The following is a 22,150-nucleotide window of genomic DNA, read 5'->3' as shown; positions in this document are numbered from 1 at the left end:
ATAGATCCCAAAATGCTCTGAAAAGTTTTCCACCCCCATCTACAGATTAAGAGAGATTTATGAGACACAGAGATGTATCAACCAAATGCTGTTGGAGGGCCCTTAGTTACATCATAAATGAAGCTTTAAAAGAATCAGCTGGGGAAATGTGAACACACTGGATATTTAACAAATTTCACAAAATTACTATGGTTTTTAAGGAGGGATAAGGTATTGTGGCTATATTTTTACAAGATTCCTTGTCTTTTTGGAGATAAATATGGAAATATTTAGAAATATCAGGTTGGTGCAAAAGTAATTGTGGTTTTTGCCACTGAAAGGAATGGCAAAAGCCACAGTTACTTTTGCACCAACCTGATAAAATGACATGATGTCTAGGATTTGTGCCAAAATCATTTTGACATGGCAAGAGGTAGCTGGACGGTATCGAAGTAATAAGTCAGATCATGAGCTGATAATTAACGAGCTGGTCTCGAACGCCTGGCCTCAGGCTATCAGCCTGCCTCAGCCTCCCAAAGCGATGGGATTATAGGCAAGAGCCACTGCGCCCGGCCTCAGGTGAACTTTTTCTCTGACAGCTTCTTTGCTTCCTCGCATCCATCTCACACTCTTCAGTACTTTACCTGAAAACCACTGCAAGGACAGTCATTGTAAAATAAACAGTTCTGCTGGCTTAAAGGCTTGTAATGGCTCCTCACCAGCTAGAGGACAAAACCCCAACTCTTCAGCAAAGTAAGATCTGTTGATTTGATCTTGTTGTGTTTATAAGGTACTGAGATTTCCCTGATATCATCTTGGTGAATTCAGTTCTCACAAAGGACAGGAAATCCATTTTAGAGCTAATTAAGGATCTGACTAGTAAGTGGCACAGCCAGGAGGTATGTGACATCCACAGTGACAGTAGGAGATCGCTTGAGGCAAAGTGGCCAGGCAGCACTTACCAAAAAGCCAGTGTCACTAGCCAGCATCCTCTCAATTCTGCATTTATGCCAAGGTCTACTTGACCACCCTCTCATAAGAGGGAGCCCAAGGTTCACATATTTATGGCAGCTGTCTGACTAGATGGGCAAAATGTGGCTGCAAAACAGAATTTGTCTTTGTGACACTAAGTGACCTAGTTCAGGCTCAAACTCAGATGCAATCAACTGGCTTTCATTTAAGCAAAAGAATCAAAAGAGCTATTAACCAAAAAAAAGAGGAGAAATTGAGCCATATGTGGTGACATTCTGTGTCGACTGATTGAGACAAAGTGTCATTCTGTTGCCCAGGCTGGAGTGCAGTGGCATGATCTCAGCTCACTGCAACCTCTGCCTCTCACATTAAAGCAATTCTCCTGCCTCAGCCTCCCGAGTAGCTGGGACTACAGGTGCACACCACCACGCCCTGCTAATTTTTGTATTCTTATTAGAGAAGGTGTTTCACCATGTTGGTCAGGGTAGTCTTGAACTCCTGACCTCAAGCAATCCACCCACCTCAGCCTCCCAAATTGCTAGGATTACAGGCGTGAGCCACCGTGCCCAGTCAACATGTGCCGTTAGTGCCAGCTACTCAGGAGGCTGAGGTGAGAAGATTGCTTGAGCCCAGGAGCTAGAGACCAGCCTGGGTAACATAACAAGACCCTGTCTCAAAAATTGTTTAAAAAAAGAAAATTAAGCTATGAAAAAGGATAGGCCCTGTGGTGAGAATAACAAATAGGGACATGAATCACCTTTATTAAAGGTACTCAAGGCCAGGCGAGGTGACTCACGCCTATAATCCCAGCACTCTGGTAGGCCAAGGTGGGTGGATCAGCTGAGTTGGAGACTAGTATGGCCAACGTGGAGAAACTCTAGCTCTACTAAAAATATATATATATATAAAATAGCCAAGCATGGTGGCAGGCACCTGTAATCCCAGCTACTCAGGAGGCTAAGGCAGGAGAATCACTTGAACCCAGAAGGTGGAGGTTGTAGCATGCTGAGATTGTGCCACTGCGCTCCAGCCTGGGTGACAGAGTGAGACTCCATCTCAAAACAAACAAACAAACAAACAAAAAGGTACTCAAAATAGGCTAGTAAAATACAAGTAGGGAGTGTTTTGGAGAATATGCCAGGCATTGACAGCAGAGCCCAAAGTGTTTTGTTCTAGGACCATTGATTATATTCTTTCTTTCTCCACATGCCTCTAAGTCACTCAGCCCCAAACTATAGGTTTTGTTTGCAGAGAGGTGAAAAATGTCTTCCTGGTCTCAAAGCACTGATACAAAGTAATTGGGGACAGAAAAAAGAGAAATCTGATTGGTGATAGTAATCAATTCAATGACAACATAAACAATTGGGATCTCGCCAGGTTATACATTCAACAAATATCTGTTGAGCAGCTTATCATATGCTAGGCTCTGGGAATGTAAGAGTTAACAACAGGAACAGAAATCCTGCCCTCCCTTCATAGGGCTTACACTCTAGTAGGGGAAAGATGTTTAAAAATAAGATAAATACGTTAAATAGTATGTTGTAAGTGGTAAGGAGGAAAGGAGCTCAGGCAGTGTCGTGGGAGGTGGTAAGGTAGGACGGTGGTACACTATCAGAGAATAAGGAAAGAAGGTTCCACTGAAAAAGGCACTAAACTCATGATGACATGTGCCTCTCACCCCAGCCGCTCAGGAGGCTGAGGCAGGAGGATCATTTGAACCCAGAAGTTCGCGACCAGCCTGGACAACAAAGTGGAACTCTGTCTCTGTAAAAAATTAAAAAATTAGCCAGGTGTGGTGGTGCACACCTGTGGTCTCAGCTACTCAGGAGGCTATAGTGGAAGGATTGCTTGAACCCAGGGGATCAAGGCTGCAGTGAGCTGAGATCACACCAGTAGACTCCAGCATGGTGACAAAGTGAGACTCTATTCTCAAAAATAAAAATAGGCCAGGTGCGGTGGCTCACGCCTGTAATCCCAGCACTTTGGGAGGCTGAGGCGGGTGGATCACAAGGTCAAGAGATTGAGAAAATTCTGGCCAACATGGTGAAACCCCATCTCTACTAAAAATACAAAAATTAGCTGGGCGTGGTGGCACATGCCTATAGTCCCAGCTACTCAGGAGGCTGAGGCAGGTGAATTACTTGAACTTGGGAGGTGGAGGTTGCAGTGAGCTGAGATCACGCCACTGCACTCCAGCCTGGGCAACAGAGCGAGACTCCGTCTCTAAATAAATAAATAAAATAAAATATAAAAATAAACTCAGAAAAAAAATTAAAGGTACTAAGCTATCATAATACAACAGGCAGCTGCTCACCTTCTTGTCATTTTATTTTCTGCCAGCAGTTACTTTTTTTAATGTTTTTAAAAACAAAATGCCTACATCCATTACCTAAACTAACAAAAAAAGTTCATCTCATCATTAGACAAATATATATATATACATATATATATACACATATATATGTGTGTGTGTGTGTGTGTGTGTGTGTGTGTATATATATATATACTGAGAACCTACTCTATGTTTAAGACTGTGTGAAGCAGTAAAGGAAATATGCCAGAAACAGCACACAACAATTGCTATCCTCTGAGAGTTCACAGCTAACCAAAGGAGAATTGTACAAAAGTAAAAAAGCATTGAAAGGAAATTCCAGCAGCCATCCTTTTAGGTTATAACATAGCAGTGGGGTGCTCAAGGTTCTCAGGGGAACCATCAAGCAATGTGAGAAGGGAGAGCACCTCACCATCTAGGTGGATACTGATGGCATTCTAATGCAATAGTGCTAACACATACACTGATTTTAAATACAGCATGACACATTCAGGTGGAAATGGCTTAACTGATAAGTGTATTTGTCTCCAGAGAAGACAATGGAATATATTCATCTCCAGGGAGAAAGGGAGGCCAGTTTTTCAGTTTGCCTTCTAACTTTTGAATTTTGTACTATCATATGTATTATCTTGTCCAACAGCTACTTTCAAAAAGTAGTGACTTGTAGGACTGTATTGTAAGAATACATTCAGGATTGAATATAAAGACCTGGAAGCTAGCTATGCACAAATGGTCTCTAAAGCCACAGATCAGAGAGCCAAAGTTATCTAAGCAAGGACTGCCCCTTAAGCACTTGCACATTAAGGTAAACAGAGTGAAAGCAGGGACAAGTGGGAAGACAGAAGGACTGCCACGTGAAAAGAAGAACTGCATTCAGAAATACAACTAAATACATCATGGAATGTACCTGGAATAGGGAAATGGATAAGAGCCCCCATAGATATAGAGGTAAGAGAATGAAGGTTTCCTCAGTGTTAGCCAGCAAAATTGTCATATGTTCGTTCGATGTGACTGGCAAATTGAGGGAGTAAACCAGATGAGCTGTTATTGTGCCCTTAAGAGCCTGGGAATCCCCAAACTGCAATGTGACTCACCTGGAATCCACCTGAGATTTGTTTAGGGAAAGCCCAGTCCATTCTGTGGAATCTAGTTTGAAAAAAATACTGTGGGAAAAAAAAAAAAAGAAGAAGAAAGGCTGACTCCAAAAGTCAGATGATGGGACCATCCATGTAACCACTGATAAGGGAAATGATACAGTGGCTGGCCGGGGCTGGCAGAGGGGAGAGGTAGGGGGGACAAGGCTGTTCCAGCAAGGAGATGGACCCATCAGCCTTTTCCAGTCTGTCTATGAGTGTACTATAACCAATTGCCTCTGTACTTCCTCTGTCCTCTCTAAGCAACTTACTGATGACAGCCTGGGGTCCCCTGCTACTTGCCTACTTGGAAAAAAATGCTCTTCTCAGCCCAAACACACACACTGCTCTGCAACAGTCAAATCTCTTACCATAAATTAATCGATTGGCATTCTGGTTTAGGCTCAGACTCCTGAGCCTGATTAACGTGAGCCTGACCCCAAGAGACAGTCACCCAGGCTGCTGACAATTTCAGCTTCTGAGCCAGCAATGGCATTGTCTAGGGTCTGGGCAAATGGAGAATGCCCCCTATGGGGCCTCATGCAGCCTGCCAGCAACACCTGTGCCACAGGCCTTACCATCCAACTGTAACAGCATCTGTTTTCCCAGGTCTATTTCATAGCTTACTCTTGTCATGACAGTCATTGCTCTGTCCTCCACATTTGTTTTAAGGGTGAGCCACTATTTTCTCTTAATCCAATCACTTCATATGTGGTAAAAGTCACTGTTAAAAGCCAACAGAAAAACTGCCTGGCATAAAGCAATCACAAAAATCATAAACATACAGATTCTCCATCATTGAATTGACTGTCCTACTCTGACATAGTTGACTGAGCACAACAACAGAAAAGAGAGAATCCCTTGTGGCTCAGTGTAAAGAGAGGAAGTAGGCTATATTCCCTCCTTCCCTGGTCCCATTCCTTCCCTTCTACCTCTAAGGCAACTGTCATTCATTTTAGTCTGTATCCAGTCCAGATTTATTAAACATACATGTCCACAGATACATAGTAAATATTCCTTTGCTCATTTTAACTTCCATAAATAGTATCATATAGAATTAGGAAGCAGGTGTAGCTGCTGGAACAAAGACCAAAATAATGGTGGCTTACACGAGTTTCTTTTTCCTTCACAGAAGAGTCAGAACATAAGTATTCCTGGGATGAAATGGTGGCTCCCCCTCCTCCCTGACTACTCCTCCCTCATCTTCCTGCTCTATCACGTAGAGGGTGTTGCCCTCACCATCAGGCCCACGTGTCAGGCAAAGGGAAATGAGAAAAGAATCAGGGAAGGCTCTCCCTTTAAGGACACAGCCTCTAAACTACACACACACACACACATACACACACACACACACACACACTTCCACTCACATCCTATTGGCCAAGTCCTTGGTCACATGATCACACCTGGCAGCAAGAGAGGCAAGAAAATAAAGTCTTCTTCCTAGGAGGTCAATGAACCTTCTAAAATTCCATTATGAGGGAAAAAAATGGAAACCAGATACTGGGGTACAAGCAACATTTTCTGTTGTATTAACTGAATTAATTTTGCTGCATCTCTCTTTTTTTAACTCCACAATATGTTTTTTGCAGATTACCGTGTTAGTCTATTTGCATTTCCATAAATGAATACCTGAGACTAGGTAATTTATAAAGGAAAGAGGTTTATTTGGCTTATGGTTCTCCAGGCTGTACAGGAAGCATAGTGGCCGCATCTGTCTCTGGGGAGGCCCTCAGACTGCTTACAAGCACGGTGGAAGGCGAAGGGGAGCCAGCATGTCACATGGAAAGAGGAAGCAAGTGGGAGATGGGGGAGATGCCAGGTTCTTTAAACAACCAGATCCCATCTGAACTAACAAATCAAGAACTCACTCATTACTAGCAGGGACAGCACCAAGTCATTCATGAGGGATCCACCCCCATGAATCAAAACAGCTCCAACCAAGCCCCACCTCCAACATGAGAGGTCACATTTCAACATGAGATTTGGAGGGGACAAATAATATCCAAACAAAATCAGTATTCACATTGAAACATATGAATTCATTCATGTTCACTGCTGTTCAGTAATACGTTGTGCACGGAGTCTTGTATAAGGGCTCAGTGACAGATTTGCTTTAGAATTTAAGATCAAAATCCTAAATGTGGTGTATTAATATGCCACAGTTTATTAAACCACGTCCCTACTGCTAGACACCTGGGTCTTTTAAATACATTACATTTACAAAACGTTTGAGTCACATCTGGGGAAATGTTAAATTCGTCAAATGCCAAATTAGGTAAACTCAGGTTATTTTGTTAAGCCTTTAAGGTGCTCTACAGCAAGCCACTTAAAATAGAAACTGACAGTACTGAACTACAGTATACAAGGAGGAAGTAAATCTACGGTCCTCCTAGATTTTCTGTTATTATAATCAAGCATCACATAGTGCTCTGAGTTTCTTGACAACTGAATCAAAAAAGAAGCATTGTGTGCAATTTAATTCTTATCATCTGATACGAGGGAATAAACTAGTTAAGAGAAATAAATGTTTGCTTAATCCTATATTATCAGATAAAGCTGTCAGATGGCCCATTATCCAAGGGTCAATGAGCAAAAAAGAATAACATCTTTAACAACCAGTTACATAGAAAATGCACAAGGCAGGCCAGGCGCAGTGGCTAAAGCCTGTAATCCCAGCACTTTGGGAGGCCAAGGTGGGTCGATCACCTGAGGTCAGGAGTTCGAGACCAGCCTGGCCAACATGGTGAAACCCCATCTCTACTAAAAATACAAAAAACTAGCTGGGCATAGTGGCAGGCACCTGTAACCCCAGCTCCTTGGGAAGCTGAGATACAATTTCTTGAACCCGGGAAGCAGAGGTTGCAGTGAGCCGAGATCACGCCACTGCACTCCAGCCTGGGCAATAACAGTGAAACTCTGTCTCAAAAAAAAAAAAAAGAAAAAGAAAAAAGAAAAGAAAATGCACAAGGCTTCTCCAGGAGAATTATTCTTGGTTGACTTTTAACAAGCAGAGGACTTAACATTAAAAGTTTTTTCTGTGAAGGGTCAAGTTAGTGTCCTAAGTTCATGTCAACATGCAAGTCCTGTCCAGAACAGAATATCCATGAGGACCTGACCACTCCAGGAAAGCTGGTCTCTTCCAGAGCTCGGTGACTTCCCTGTAGTTCAGTACTTTCAGAGACCACACTATTAGTGACTCTAGTATTTTAGGGGATTTTCCTCTCTCCTCTTAATTAACTCAAGGTTTCAAAACATTTTAGAGAAGTGAAAAGATACTAGTTATTTCTGTGGGGTTTTTTTTCATGACTGTAAAACACCCAAATATAGTATCTTCCTTTTCATTTTTACTCATAGTTGATAGTTATTTTTCCTAAACCACAGTTACAATACTTTACCTCAATATACTACACTCAATGTTTTCTGCTTCTTCCTACAATATCTAACTAATGGGCCCCAAACAGAAAAAGTACATTTTAGTATGCTAATAGTTTCAAATCAACCAGTGCAGTCCAAGAACTACTTACTGGGCACCCACTTGGTACTAGGGATTTTACTTATTATCTCTTAATTTTCAGCACAATTTTATGAGTCAGGGATTATTAACACCAGTTTACAGGTAAATAAAACAAAACTGGATCTTAAAGAGTAAGTAACTTGCCTAAGACCACATAGCTGGTAAACTGTAGAAGGAGGATTTCAACTTGCATACTTCCAATTCCAAAGCCAGAGTTCTTTCTGCTATTTCCTGATTTCTCTCATATGACAAGTAAATTATGGATTTTGCTCAGCTTTGTAAATAATATTTGTGCCTACTATGTTGAAGCCCCACACCTTCCCTCAACACAGGATGCTCTATATAATCTGGCCATAATGAAGCCCCTCCCCAAATCTTATTTCCTACTGGACTCTATAAGGACCCCATCTCCACCCCAATCTGATTTGGCAGGTTTTACTATTGCCTCCATACTGGTGGACAACACATATATTTTTTGAGATCCTCCACAAATATTTTTTGAGATCCTACTATGTCCCAGACACTGTTCTAGTGTTTGGAGATACATATCAGTGAACAAAACAAATAGAAATTCCTGCTCTCCTGGAACTTCATTATATTTCTAATAGGGGAAGAAACCTAAGAAACAAAATAAGTAGATTACATGGTATGTTAGAATGTGGTAGGTGCTACGGCTAAAAATAAGGCAGGGGAAAGGTTAAGGAGTATAGTGTGGAGTAGAGGATTGTGATTTTAGAAAGAACCAATAGAAATTCTGGAAAAGAAAAACATGATCTTAGCATTTTTATTTCATTTTCAAGTTCAACAGCAGACTAGACACAGTAAAAGAGAGAACTGGCAAACTAGAAGATAAATTTGCTGAAAGAGATTCATTCAGCAAGCAAATTAATACTTATTAAGCATGTACTATATAACAGACATTGTGCTAGATTTAATTATTCCATCTTGATAAAATTCCTTTTCACTTGGATTACGTTCCCAGGTTTAATCTCAACTCTTTAAGGCCCTACCCAAGCTCCTTATTCACACTGATATCTCATTTCTCTCAATAAGTATCCTAAAAATAATTTTAAATAATTTTTAAAAAGTATTTATTTATATCACAGATTAGTCCAGTGCTTAAATTATTCTATCTCCCTAACTAGACTGTAAACTCCTTGAGGATCAGACCTATGGGTAAGATTTCTTTTCTATTTCACATATGGAATAGCACAGTACCAAGCATACAGTAGGCATTCAATAAACACTTGACTGATAGGCTATATTTATGGGTCCCTATAACTGAACACCTTTTTCTTTATAATGGCTTAGTTACAGTTAGTTCCTGGAAATGGTCACAAAATTGTTAATTCACAAAATTGTTAATACATTATGATTCACTGATCCCAAAAATATGAATCCAGTGGTATAAGGTTAAGTTCTGGATCTAATCAAATTTTTATGGATGTGCCCTCATTCTCGGTTAGTTGAAAATGACAAATGTCACAGAGTGTATTTTTCAGTCTTGAGAAGCCTTACACATGGCCTCTGACTTAGAATCGGCTTACAATTTTTCCCCTTTAAGATGGTGCAAAAGTGATACACATTCAGTAGAAACTGTACTTTGAGTATCCATACAACCATTCTGTTTTCACTTTCAGTATGGTATTCAATAAATTATGAGCTATTCAACACTTTATTATGAAATAGGCATTGTGTTAGATGATACTGCCCAATGGCAGGCAGTGCCCAATGTAAGTGTTCTGAGCACATTTATGGTCAGCTGGGCTAAGCTATGATGTTTGGTAGGTAAATGTATTAAATGCATTTTCAAATTGCAATTTTTTAAACTTATAATGGCTTTATCAGGACATAGCTCCATCATAAGTCAAGGAACATCCATACATTACTTAATTTTATTCCTGGCAAAAGTTCTTAAGACAGGCAGTATACATATAGACAGTCCCTGACTTATAATAGTAATTTTCTCTTATAAATCAAGATGCTGAAGTCTAGAGATATTAAGTGGTCTGCTCAACTGAAGATGGGTACTGAAGAGTGAAGCAGTGACTCAGACCTGAGACTTCTGGCTCCCAGTCCAGTGCTCAGATGCATAAACCTAGATGTTTGATATATCATTAAGGGGATAAGTGGTAAGGTGAGCATTTGCGGGGCCTTAGAGGGCTCTGACTCCCAGCAACATTTGGTAAAGACATGTTTATTTTGAGCACGCAAATAGAAACCAGCCAGTTTCTTTATTAAAAAGAGAAGAAACAAACATTGATAAACCAAGAAAGGAATCCCTGTTGCCTGCCTTAATTCAATAAACATTCAGCCACTAGATGCTATGAACCCTGAGATGACTCAGGCAGAATCCTCTTTAGTGAGACCAGAAGCTCTAGCACACAGCACGAATGCTGCAGCAGACGCAGGTGCTACAAAAGCACAAAGGGGAAGGAATTTCCTTGTCCAAATCTGTTCTCAAATTCCCACTCACTCACCCCCTAAAACACTTTAAATATAGAATCATGAGGACTTCACGCCTATTATGAAGGTACTGACTCTTTTGGTTTAAAATATCCATTGTAATCATTAGTAAATTGGAGATCTAACTGATTTATACCCAAACAAGAAAGGATAATTCTGATATTAATAGGCAAACAGTGCCCAAGTGGCTTTAAAACCTTATTTGAAGCTATTTTGATCATAATTCACTTCTTTTTAGTTTAGTTTTGTTTTTTTTCCTGTTTCTGATTCTAGTTCCCTGCTGTTTGGGAAAGAGGGAAACCACCTTGTAACTGAAGTCACGTGGCTTCTGGATAAAGCCAGAACTCTGACCAAAAGGATACGGTTGCCCAGGACAGAAACAAAACAAAAAACCCTAGCCCTGCTTCTCCATCCTGGACACCTGGTCTCATGAGTTATGTCAACACGCATGCACCAAAATAACTGCATTTTCCTAAAGAAATCATGAAATAATTGGGAAGGGAGTGTCCCATTCTTGAGTAAGTAATCAGCATTGCAGATAAGAACTATGTCATAAAAAGCAAATTTGCAATTGTGTTACATATTCCTGGAAAATACTCAAAAGGTGCTCCGAGTCCTATAAGATGGACAGATATATTACACATATTAATTATACCAAAGGTCAGGTGACTAGAAATCCCACATTGTACCACAAAAATCATCCTGATATTTATGCTAATTTTTCTTCTATTTGTGTAATAAAGTGTTTCAAAGTTTTAAAGAGAAAGCTATTGCACATGAAGCAGTCGTCTTCTTAAATGTCCCAATAAATACTGATGTAGGGTCATCTAAAATCTTTTTTTTTTTTTTTTAGACACAGTCTGCTCTGTGGCCCAAGCTGGAGTACAGTGGCACAATCTCGGCTCACTGCAATCTCTGTCTCTGGGGTTCAAGTGATTCTCCTGCCTCAGCCTCCTGAGCAGCTGGGATTACGGACGTGCACCACTCACGTGGCTAATTTTTGTATTTTTAGTAGAGATGATGCTTCATCATGTTGGCCAGGCTGGTCTCGAATTCCTAACCTCAAGTGATGTGCCCTCCTCAGTCTCCCAAAGTGCTGGGATTACAGGTGTGAGCTACTGTGCCCGGCTCAAAATCTTTATTTATTTTGGAAACATACTTTAAATATTTATCCAACTGATTAAAATGGGTTAAACTAAAAACACAAATCCAGTTAATATATGAGCATAATAAATAAAAGAATAAAAGAGCATGATAAATAAAAATAATAATTTCAAAAGTTGTTTGAAGAAAACCATAGAAAATAGGCTTAAAACTGTGCTTCTTGCGACAAGAACAAGGTGGAAAACACTGGAACAAACACAGATTTCCTACTCTAGTTTAAGGTTTGATAACTCAAAAAAATATTTGTTGGTCTTGTGTTCTAAGAAGAAACTATCTCAGGGTTTTTGTGGAAATTACGGGGAGGGGGCCATGAAGGTCAATAGCCTTAATAACATTTTTCTTCTAAATGTGAAGACATTACATACATGAGTAGCTCTAATAGAAAACTAAAGACATAACGTTAGTTTGGATCTATAAGGGCAATTCCAGGAGTGAAAGACTGAAGGGCAAAATAACATGGTCTAATCTGTCATTTCCTGATTTTTTGACTTAAATTATTTTTTGAGAAACTAATAAGTAATATATTCCTTAAGAACATTTCTCTCTCAAATACCAAGCTTTTCAGCCACACTTCTGACAAGAACAAGATGAACAACAAACATGATTAAGGTCATTATTGAGGACCTCAATAGCTGGTAATGTAAAAGATCTATAGGCTACAGCTTCCAGGTACGTTGGTTGTAATGAAACTTGCTATGAAAAATAAATCAAAGATCTTGACTTGCATATTGTTGTCTGCTGAAGAGAAGTTCTATAATCACAAACAAGATTTTCCTCAGAAAGCAACCCTGGTTCTAGGGCTTGAGCAATTATTTGATTCAAGCACAAAAACTTGGTACTACTGGGTAGCACCTCATCACCCCCACATCCTGTCCTTTCCCACTCTTGCCAACTCTACTTCTCAAGCATTTTCCTGGTCACCCCCTCTTCTCCTTACTATCATTACTCTGGTTCGAGTTCCCTGACTGGATTTTCTGCAATTGTTTCTTAACTATCCCCGCTGCTTCTCCCCTGATTCCCCAATCATTCCTTCTCCATCAGCCACTGCCATCTGCCCCTACACATAAACACTCATCAAATTCAACTCCTCAGAATTCCCCACATACACCTTGCATCCTCCTCTACCTGGCATTATTGTCCTCCAAGACCTCCCTCACGGCTGTGACAGAGAAGAGAAAAGAAGGGGACCCTAGTTGATGGAACTGATCATCCAAATAACCCCCTAGGATTTGCAAAGCAAAACCACCTGTGTTTTTATACTGCCAAGACTGTATCCTGAATTTCCGAAGTAAAACCTCTCAAAAAAGTGATAAAGCATCACATGAATGGATGTTAAAGGTAAGGTCTCACAGTACAACAAAATCTAAATTTAAGAACAAACAGACTGAAAAAAGGACTTCAAATCAGCATGCCCACAAAATGATCACCTCTGGTCCATATACATATAACAATATTAATAATGATTTAAAACATTTTTTCTGACTGTGATTATCTTTATGGTCCTTTTTGAAGATACAATTTGATTTAAGGTGATCTTACAAAATTCCAGGGAATAATTCTTATTCTTAATAAGAATTAGAATTATTAAGTTTAATATAATAGAATAAAAATAATTCTTATTAAGTTTAATATAATAGAATAAAAAAATTCCAGGGAATAATTCTTATTCTTAATAAGAATTATTAAGTTTACTATAATAGAATAAAAATAATTCTTATTCTTAATAAAGTTTAATATAATAGTCTGTTGAGATTCAAGTGTTCCAATAGGTATGGTTCTTTCCACTTCTAAAATTAAATCACTTAATGAGAATTGCCAGAAAGAGACTTCATTAGTAATTATCCATAATGGTAGAGAACACACAAGATACGTTTCCACTGTTCAATTGTTATCAGCCAGCAGAAGAGTGGAATTTTCAAAGATGCAAATAGTTCCCCTCGGTCATATTACCCTGGATAGAAATTAGAGCTGCAAGCTAATAGGAGACTAAGGGACAAGGGCATGCTCCTCAGCCTGTGGTTTCTCCAGCTTCCAAAGCTAGAAGCAAATGATTCTTTTTTTTTCCAATCCATCCATTAAGCTTCCAAAAAATAAACACATTTGCTTCAAAATTCAGTTTCCTGTGGGGTTATCTTCAGATGCTTCATGGGTTTATTAGAATTAATCACAACACAGCACGGCTTCCAAAGTGAAGGCTCAGAGTTGAGAAAAGACCCTTCCTATCACACACCACCACCAACCCACCAAAGGCTATGAGGACTTTCTTGCAACGAATATCTGAGCAATCTCGAGGAAGACAAGCAAAGGGCTTGCCTTTTTCAACTTCCATCTAGAGCAGGTAGGGAGGGGTAGCCCATAAATAAGTAAACACAGAGAAAAGATGAGTACGTATTGTGCTAAGTGCAGTTAGTGAAGGCAGTCAGCGATGTTTGCTAGCAAGATGAATTTTTTTCCATTTTGCTTCCTACATCTGCAATCAACATATAACTTCATGTTTTGAACTACTAAACACATAAACACTAGAATAAATGTGGGTTTGCTATTCTAGTTCAAGGCTTGATAAGTCAAAAAATCTATTTTGATGGTCCTGGGCTCTAAGAAAACAGTTTCTCTCTGGTGTGTGCGTGCATGTGTGCATGTGTATGTGTGTGTGTCTGTGTGTGTAAGGGTGGGTAGTGGGTACTAGGGTCAACAACAGCCTTAATAGCACACTGGTCCCAAATGCAAAGGTGTTTCACATATAAGTAGCTATGAATGTGGATTTCAAAACAAAAGCCTTAACTTAGGGTTTTATTATGGTTTAAAATCATCACTGTCTTAATGTTTAAACACCTGTTTAAGTCCTCTTAATAAGGGAGAAATGCCTGTTTATGGCATTTTGTAAGTATAAACACAAGGATCCATAGCTTTTAAAAAAAACACTTTGTTTCTGTGACAATGTTTGTTAATCTAGCTAATTGAGTTACTTGCAGAAAAATGGAGAACAGAGAGTGATAGAGTTCTTCATGTACAAGTAGCTGCTGCTCCATATAACTTAGTTACCTGAATTATTCTAAGGTTATTTGTAAAAACTAAAATTCCACGAGGCAAAGAAGGACTTTTATCAATCCCATTTATGATGTTTGATTTCTGTATTACACATAAAAAATTAGACTATTAAAGAAAGTAACCAAATGAGAGATGGGTGTTTAAAAATAACATTAAACAGGTGATATAAGAACTTCAAAACTTTATATGACCAAGTTATTTCTTCTTTGTGCCTGCAGGTCATTGTCACACTGGGATTACAATTTATTAGATGCCATACACAAGTTCTACTGTGGGCTCCAGGCAGACATACAGGGAAAAACTCCAGAAGATTCTTCCTTAGCAAGCAGCAGGTAACATTCTGTAATTTTAGGCCACCACACAGAACCAATTGTCACTCACAGCTTCTGTCACAGAGTGGGATGTGTCACGCTTCATTTGGTGCAAAATATGACAATGAAAAAAAACAACTTGATCAACCTATTTTAGCAGCCTCTCTTCAGTCAGCAGTGTGAGGAGCTGCAGTGCTGGGACAAAGCATTAGGCTGCTTACAATGCCGACCTAGAAACCAAATCACTGCTTTGAAGCAAGGAATGAAAATCATGATGAAAAAGCTACAGTTGATCTCCCCACGTAGCAAAGGAAATATGGACAAAATACAATCACCACCACATACAACAGGTGGACTTCATATAAGGGGTAATATAATGATTCATGTAATATAAGGCTCATCTTCAAAAAGGAATGATTGGCTTCCTTTGTCATGACTAATGTGCCTGGGTGGTGCAGCCTGTGGTGTATTGACAATAAAATTTCTTCAAAAGCTGGGCGCGGTGGCTCACGCCTGTAATCCCAGCACTTTGGGAGGCCGAGGCAGGTGGATCACGAGGTCAAGAGATCGAGACCATCCTGGTCAACATGGTGAAACCCCGTCTCTACTAAAAATACAAAAAATTAGCTGGGCACGGTGGCGTGTGCCTGTAATCCCAGCTACTCAGGAGGCGGAGGTTGCGGTGAGCCAAGATCGTGCCATTGCACTCCAGCCTGGGTAACAAGAGTGAAACTCCGTCTCAAAAAAAAAAAAAAACTTCAAAAAAAAAAAAAAGAAAGAAAGAAAAGAAAGCAAAAACATCACCACAAAGCAATGTCTGAATTCCAGAGTCAGTCCCAAATGCATACTCATTGCTCAGACTTTCCTGAGTTTCCTCCCAAAGAAAATGTACTCACTCTCCTATGGAAAGGCTAAGTAGGAGACTGCAGGAGCATCAAAGCCATGAACCCTGTCAAGGATGCCAAGAGGAGGGGATAGTATACCATCTGACCCCAAGAATTTTGGAGAGTGGGCTGTCTCAGTAGCAAGGGGGGTCAACAGATGTGATATGAGGCCCTAAAACCATAGCACAGGCCTTCCTTGGTATGCAGAACAGTGGTACAAGCTAAAGGGCAGGTGCTATATTCACCCACACACAGCATAAGGAATCCATGCTCCCTGGAAACTGCCCAGTGATGTCATCCTGTGTGAGTGTTCTGACTGACCCATCAACAATGACATTTTGGCCAGGCACAGTGGCTGACACCTGTAATCTCAGCACTTTGGGAGGCCCAGGCAGGTGGATCACTTCAGGTCAGGAGTTCAAGACCAGCCTGGCCAACATGGTGAAACCGCATCTCTACTAAAAGTACAAAAAATTAGCTAGGTGTGGTGGCACATGCCTGTAATCCCAGTTACCTGGAAGGCTAAGGCAAGAGAATTGCTTGAACCCAGGAGCAGAGGTTGTAGTGAGCTGAGATCACACCACTGCACTCCAGCCTGGGCAACAGAGTGAGACTCACTCTCAAAACAACAACAGCAACAAACAATGACATTTTGAAAATGATTAATTCCATGTCTTTCTCTTTTTTTTTTGAAGCCATTGCTTTCTTATTGTTAACAATCCCTCATATGAGAATAGCCTGTTGCAGTTAACAAGGTACTTATGAGCATTACCTCAATTATTCCTCACAAAAGCTCTGTGAGTTAAGCATGATTTTACTAATAAGGAAACAGAAGTTTAGAGAAGTTGAATAGACTACTCAGTAGTTAGTAAATGGTAGACCCAGGGCCCAAGCCCAGATTGTTCCTTATTCTTTCCTCACAATGCTACTGGTTAATTTGGTTTCTGTAGTAAAGTTATAGGCTGAAATGACATTAAAATTCTATTAAATTTGGTTTCTGCAGTAGAGGTTTTAAGCTGAAGTGATACTATTAAAATTATATCCTTTTGAAAAATATGAGTATAAATGTCCTATACCTTAAATATCAATAAATATTCATTATTGATTACAAGTCAAGATGTAATACTGAGGGAACCACAGAATCAAAATACCCACTCATGATACAGTAGTGATAATTCCATTCTAATATTGGACACAGTAATGATTTGTTCACAAAACACAACAAAACCCATCAAAAAGGCCATCACTTTAACCAACCTATAATACTGCAATAGAAAATGATTCTGAATCATAATATGAACAGCCTCAATAATCTCATCTTTGTCTTATCAATTTATTAGGTCATTTTAAGACTGTGGAGTTACATTGTCATAGATTTTTAAGATTCCATTTCCTTACTTTTATTTCAAATTATTAATGAATGAAAACAAGTCATACAAGCCAAAGATACTTTTAAACCAAGTTTGTTTTTCGTAAGAAAAAAAGGAATCAAATTTTAGTAAAAAGAAAGCATTTCCCAAGCAATGAGTCTCTTAACAGAAAAAAATAAAAGAGCAATGTAATTAAACTTTCCTTCCAAGAAAGGAAAGAAACCTAAATCTGTTATGGTAAATTTGGAAAGATAAATATTTCCTGTCTCATAATATGTGTTTGTTTTACAAGATATACTTGAATGATGCAAATCTATGAAGCAGGGATCTGTGGCAATCCAAATTCATCCACTGGAACTCCATCCTTGTTTTTTGTGTCGGTGGAAACACATTCTGGAATTGTAGGTGCACATGCTGTCTCATTCAAATAAGAACTGTCTTCATCAGCCAGAAGCTCATCATTCAGTACATCCAACTCTGCTTCTAGGTCATCTTCATCCAGTTCTGGGTTGCCATAACTGCGACTCAGTGCTTCTTGGATTTCATTTGCATCTTCCATCACATCCTCTAGCTGGTCTTGTAAATCCTCATCTGGTCGATTTTCACTTGTATGCCTTCTTCATTTCCTTGTACTCCCAATTTCATAGCATCAACCATGGTCTTAGTGTCCTTCAATGACTGAATGGTATAACTGGCTTGTTCCATGTTGAATGACTGCTGGGCAAGATTGTCCTGCTGCTGTTCATGCATCTGCTTTTACTTTGAAACTCGCAAGGCTTTCTGATTGACCATATTCTTTGCAGGACCCTCTCTCATCTTCTTGATCTGATCCTTATACTTCATTAGCTCAGCATCCAATCAAGAAATCTTCTTGTCAATGGACTCTGCCCTGCTGTCCACGGTACCAATGCAGTCAGTCAGGCTGGGTGGCAGAGCCTTGGGTTTTACTTTCCCGAAGAATTGGTTCATCTTGAGCAGCCGCAAAGAAACACAAACACTGGGGCAAAACCAGAAACCACTTATTTCTCTTGAGGAAGAATGGGGAAGAGAAGCTATAGGAACCAGAAGAGTTTAGAGCAGGGAGTCTAGAGGCAGACTGCCTGGATTCAAAGCTCAGCTTCACCATTTACTAACCTACATGACCTGGGCAAGTCACTCAACTTCTTTGTGCCTCAATTTTCTCATCAGGAAACTATAAATAGTATTAAGTTGTTGGAAGAATTAAATGAGTTAATATTTATAAAATGTCTGGAATGGGCCAGGAGCCATGGTTCACTCCTGCAATCCTAGCACTTTGGGAGGCCGAGGTTAGGAGTACTGTTTGAGCCCAAGGAGGTTGAGGCGGCCGTGAGCCATGATCATGCCACTGAACTGCAGCCTGGGTAGCAGAGGAAGACCCTGTCTCAGAAACAAAATAATAAAAGTAAATAAAATAAGACATCTGGAATGGTGCTTGGCATATATAAGCACTGTTAAATTTTGTTATTTAAAATAAAAACTTTAAAAATGTTTAAACAGCTAAGAAGAGCCCCTGGCCCCATTTAGACCTCTCACCAGAGCTATAGTTAGAAGTTCTATTCTTCCTTCTTCCTCAGACCATGTGCCAGAACTGCTGACAGGAGTCTCAGTGCCTGTCCTGGAGGCAGATGATTCTCCCTATTCTCACCTTGTCATTCTTGTAACCCCCATTCAGATCCCCCACATCCCCAACACAAGCCCAGTTAGCCCAGTTTGTAATGCTAACCTTCCATTTCAAGGTGTCAGTGCAGAGGCACAGCTACGGTGATGAGATCAAGCTGGCAACCAGAGTCCCAAGACACAAACTGGTTCCCATTTAATGCAATATTTACTTAGCTTACACAGGAGAGGAAACACATCAGGGGACCACAGCGTCATCTCGATGGGAGGCATGGCAGCTACCCAAGTCTACAGCTACTTCTGCCCCTCATCTACACAGTATGACTGCCATGGATGATGGGCAAGATGTTTGTGGATCTTGTTGGTGCAAAAAGCCCCTTTTCCTGTCAATCTTTTATACTACCCTCAGGCATGCCAAATGTCCCCATGCCAATTCACAGCTTCCCAATGGAGGGACAGCTCCATGTGACAACCGAGGCAGTTACAACATCCCCCAATTATCTTAACTTTTACTGTTTTCAATGACATAGAGTGTAGGAGGCCAAAGGTCATTCTCAGGTAGGCCTAAATCAGCCCAAGCCTTCCCTCATTAATGCTAATTCACTTTTTAATGGAATGAAGGCTTGTGTCCCAAAAGGGCAATCAAGGTCCCTACAGTCTATTCCCTAAATATGTTTCCTGTCTCGTTTCCTACAACTGATCCTCACATACCCTAAAATCAACCACAAGGCCTGCCTCACCCTTTGGCTCACAGTGCACAGTTGTGGTCCTCTCAAGAGTGTCAACTTGGGGGCAGAAACCTTTTATTTTCTCTTCCTATCAACTGGTACCCCCAACGCAGTCTCTTAAACACTAAAAATTCAACAAAACCTTAACTGCATTTAAGGAAATAAAGCTGGGTCACAATTACTCTGGTAGAGTGCCTTGGAATTTTAACAGTTCCAATGTCTGGATGACAGTGATCCTTATACACATGAAATGTTAAAGGTCACAAGCCTCCTCCAAACCACTCTCTTGATTCCACAGGCAGAGGAAGATAACCCAGAGGGATCATAAAGCTAATTTCTTAATAACTCCCTTTGCATAATGTTCCCATAGCCATCCTTGTGAGGCCTGTGTTCCCGTACAGCAAATAGTCAGCAAATGCTTGCGTAGCCAACATATGACCTAGTCTTGTGAAAATTATGATTGCGCTTGAGTCTCTTCATGGAAATATTTAAATCTGTACTTAATGCCAAAATAAACACAAAGAACCAGACAATATATATTAGGGATATCCCAAAGTTTGACTTAGGCAAAAATCATCTCTGATCTTCAGAAGTAACTGAACGTCTCCTGCAATATTTGCGGTATCCCTTAACTGTTAGTGACCAATTATCACATAACAACCTGAGTAATATAAACAAAGTGTACCATTTGTATTTCTTAAGTCTATGTATAAGTTGGAGTAAAAATTCTATTAATCTCTTGAGAGACATATTTATTATTGTAAGAAGAAAATACCAATTAATGGCTGTGAGAGCTGTTAACTAGTTAATCTATCAAGAATGTATTAAGATAAACACAAAAAGCACAAACCATAAAGGAAAAAATAACTGATAAACTGAACTTTTTCAAAAACTTAAAATTTCTATTCTTCAAAAAACACAGTTCAGGAAATGAAAAGGCCACAGACAGGTAGAAAATATTGCATAAAACTTATCTGATAAAGGATTGGTATCCAGAAAATATAAAATACATTTATATTTTATATAAAAGAAATATAATATATTTTATTATTATAAATATAATATATATAATATATTTTTTATAAAAGAAATTTAAACGGGCAAACAAACAAAAACAGACTTCAAAGAGGATATATGGATGGCAAATGAGCATGAGAAAAGATATTCAACATTATTAGTCAGTAGGGAAATGCAAATTAAAACAAGATACCATTTCTCACTAGAATGGATAAAACTTTAAATTCCTAAATAACAAAAGTTGGTAAGGGTGTGGAACAACTGAAAAGCTTACACATTGCTGCTGGAAATGAAAAATGTTCAGATCTTTTTAAACTGATTGCCGGGTTTTTAAAGTTAAACATACACTTACCACGCAACCCAGGAATCTCATCTTGGGTATTTATTTCAAAAGAAATAAAAACACATGCCCACACAAAGACATGTAAGTAAATGTTCATAGCAGCTTTATTTATAATACCTCATAACTGAAAACAACCCAAATGTTCAATGAATGGTGAATATATAAGTAAACTGTGATATATCCAGACAATGGACTACTACTCAGTAACAAAAAAGGAACAAGCTATTGATCCATATTACATCACGGATGAATCGCAATAGCATTCTGCTAAGTGAAAGAAGCAAGAAACAAAAGGTTATCTAATACATGATGTTCTAAAAACGGCAAAACTATAGAGACAGAAAGCAGATCAGTAATTGCCAAGAGCTAGGGTAGGAGAAGGGCATGTTCCGCAAAAGCAGATGAGGACTTTCCAGGGGGATAGAAATGTTCTACTATCTTGATTTTGGTGGTGGTTACACAGGTGTATGCAGTGTCAAAACTCATTGAGCTGTATATTTAAAAAGAATGAATTTTGTTGTATGTAAATTATACCTCAATAAACCTGGCTTTTAAAAAGGGAAATATAAAAAAAATAGGTAAACAGTCAGTGAATATTTGTTGAGTGAATTAATGAATGAAGAGTACAATAGTTAAATAACTTAAAGAAAAACAATATATTTGGTTAAACCAATAAATACCTAAAGAAGTAACAATACAAGATAGAATAATAGATATTAGATTATAACATAATTCTAGTCTTTGTAGAATTGTTTGGTGCATTAACACTTTTGCAAAACAAACTTTTAGAGTTGCATTTAATTTCTAGTTATCTCTTTGGTATGACACACACACAATCTAATAAAGTCACGTGCAATCTAGCAACTGATGGTGCCGAGAAATCATCTCTTGCCAGCCCGGTGTGGTGGCTTATGCCTGTAATCCCAGCACTTTGGGAGGCCGAGATGGGTGGATCACCTGAAGTCAGGAGTTCAAGACCAGCCTGACCAACATGGTGAAACTAAATCTCTACTAAAAATACAAAATTAGCTGGGCGTGGTGGTGGGTGCCTGTAATCCCAGCTACTCGGGAGGCTGAGGCAGGAGAATTGCTTGAACGCAGGAGGCAGAGGTTGCAGTGAGCCAAGATCACGCCACTGCACTCCAGCCTGGGTGACAGAGCGAGACTCCGAAAAAAAAAAAGGAAGGAAGGGAGGGAGGGAGGGAGAGAAGGAATTATCTCTTGCTTTCAATGTCAAACTTTAAAAAT

General features: G+C 39.4%; 1 protein-coding gene and 1 pseudogene across 1 annotated transcript in view; both read right to left on the bottom strand.

The window, feature by feature from the left end:
- SLC9A7 (solute carrier family 9 member A7) overlaps window positions 1–22,150 on the bottom strand; it is a 143,561-nt gene that overhangs the window by 92,785 nt on the left and 28,626 nt on the right. The gene's annotated exons all lie outside the window — the stretch shown is intronic.
- LOC105714259 (charged multivesicular body protein 5-like) lies at window positions 17,070–18,659 on the bottom strand (annotated as a pseudogene).

Source organism: Aotus nancymaae, unplaced genomic scaffold, assembly GCF_030222135.1.
Source record: "Aotus nancymaae isolate 86718 unplaced genomic scaffold, 86718_ANA_hifiasm-v0.15.2.pri h1tg000058l, whole genome shotgun sequence".
In the NCBI taxonomy this organism is placed as follows: Eukaryota; Metazoa; Chordata; class Mammalia; order Primates; family Aotidae; genus Aotus; species Aotus nancymaae.
This window is presented reverse-complemented; position numbering and strand designations above follow the sequence as displayed.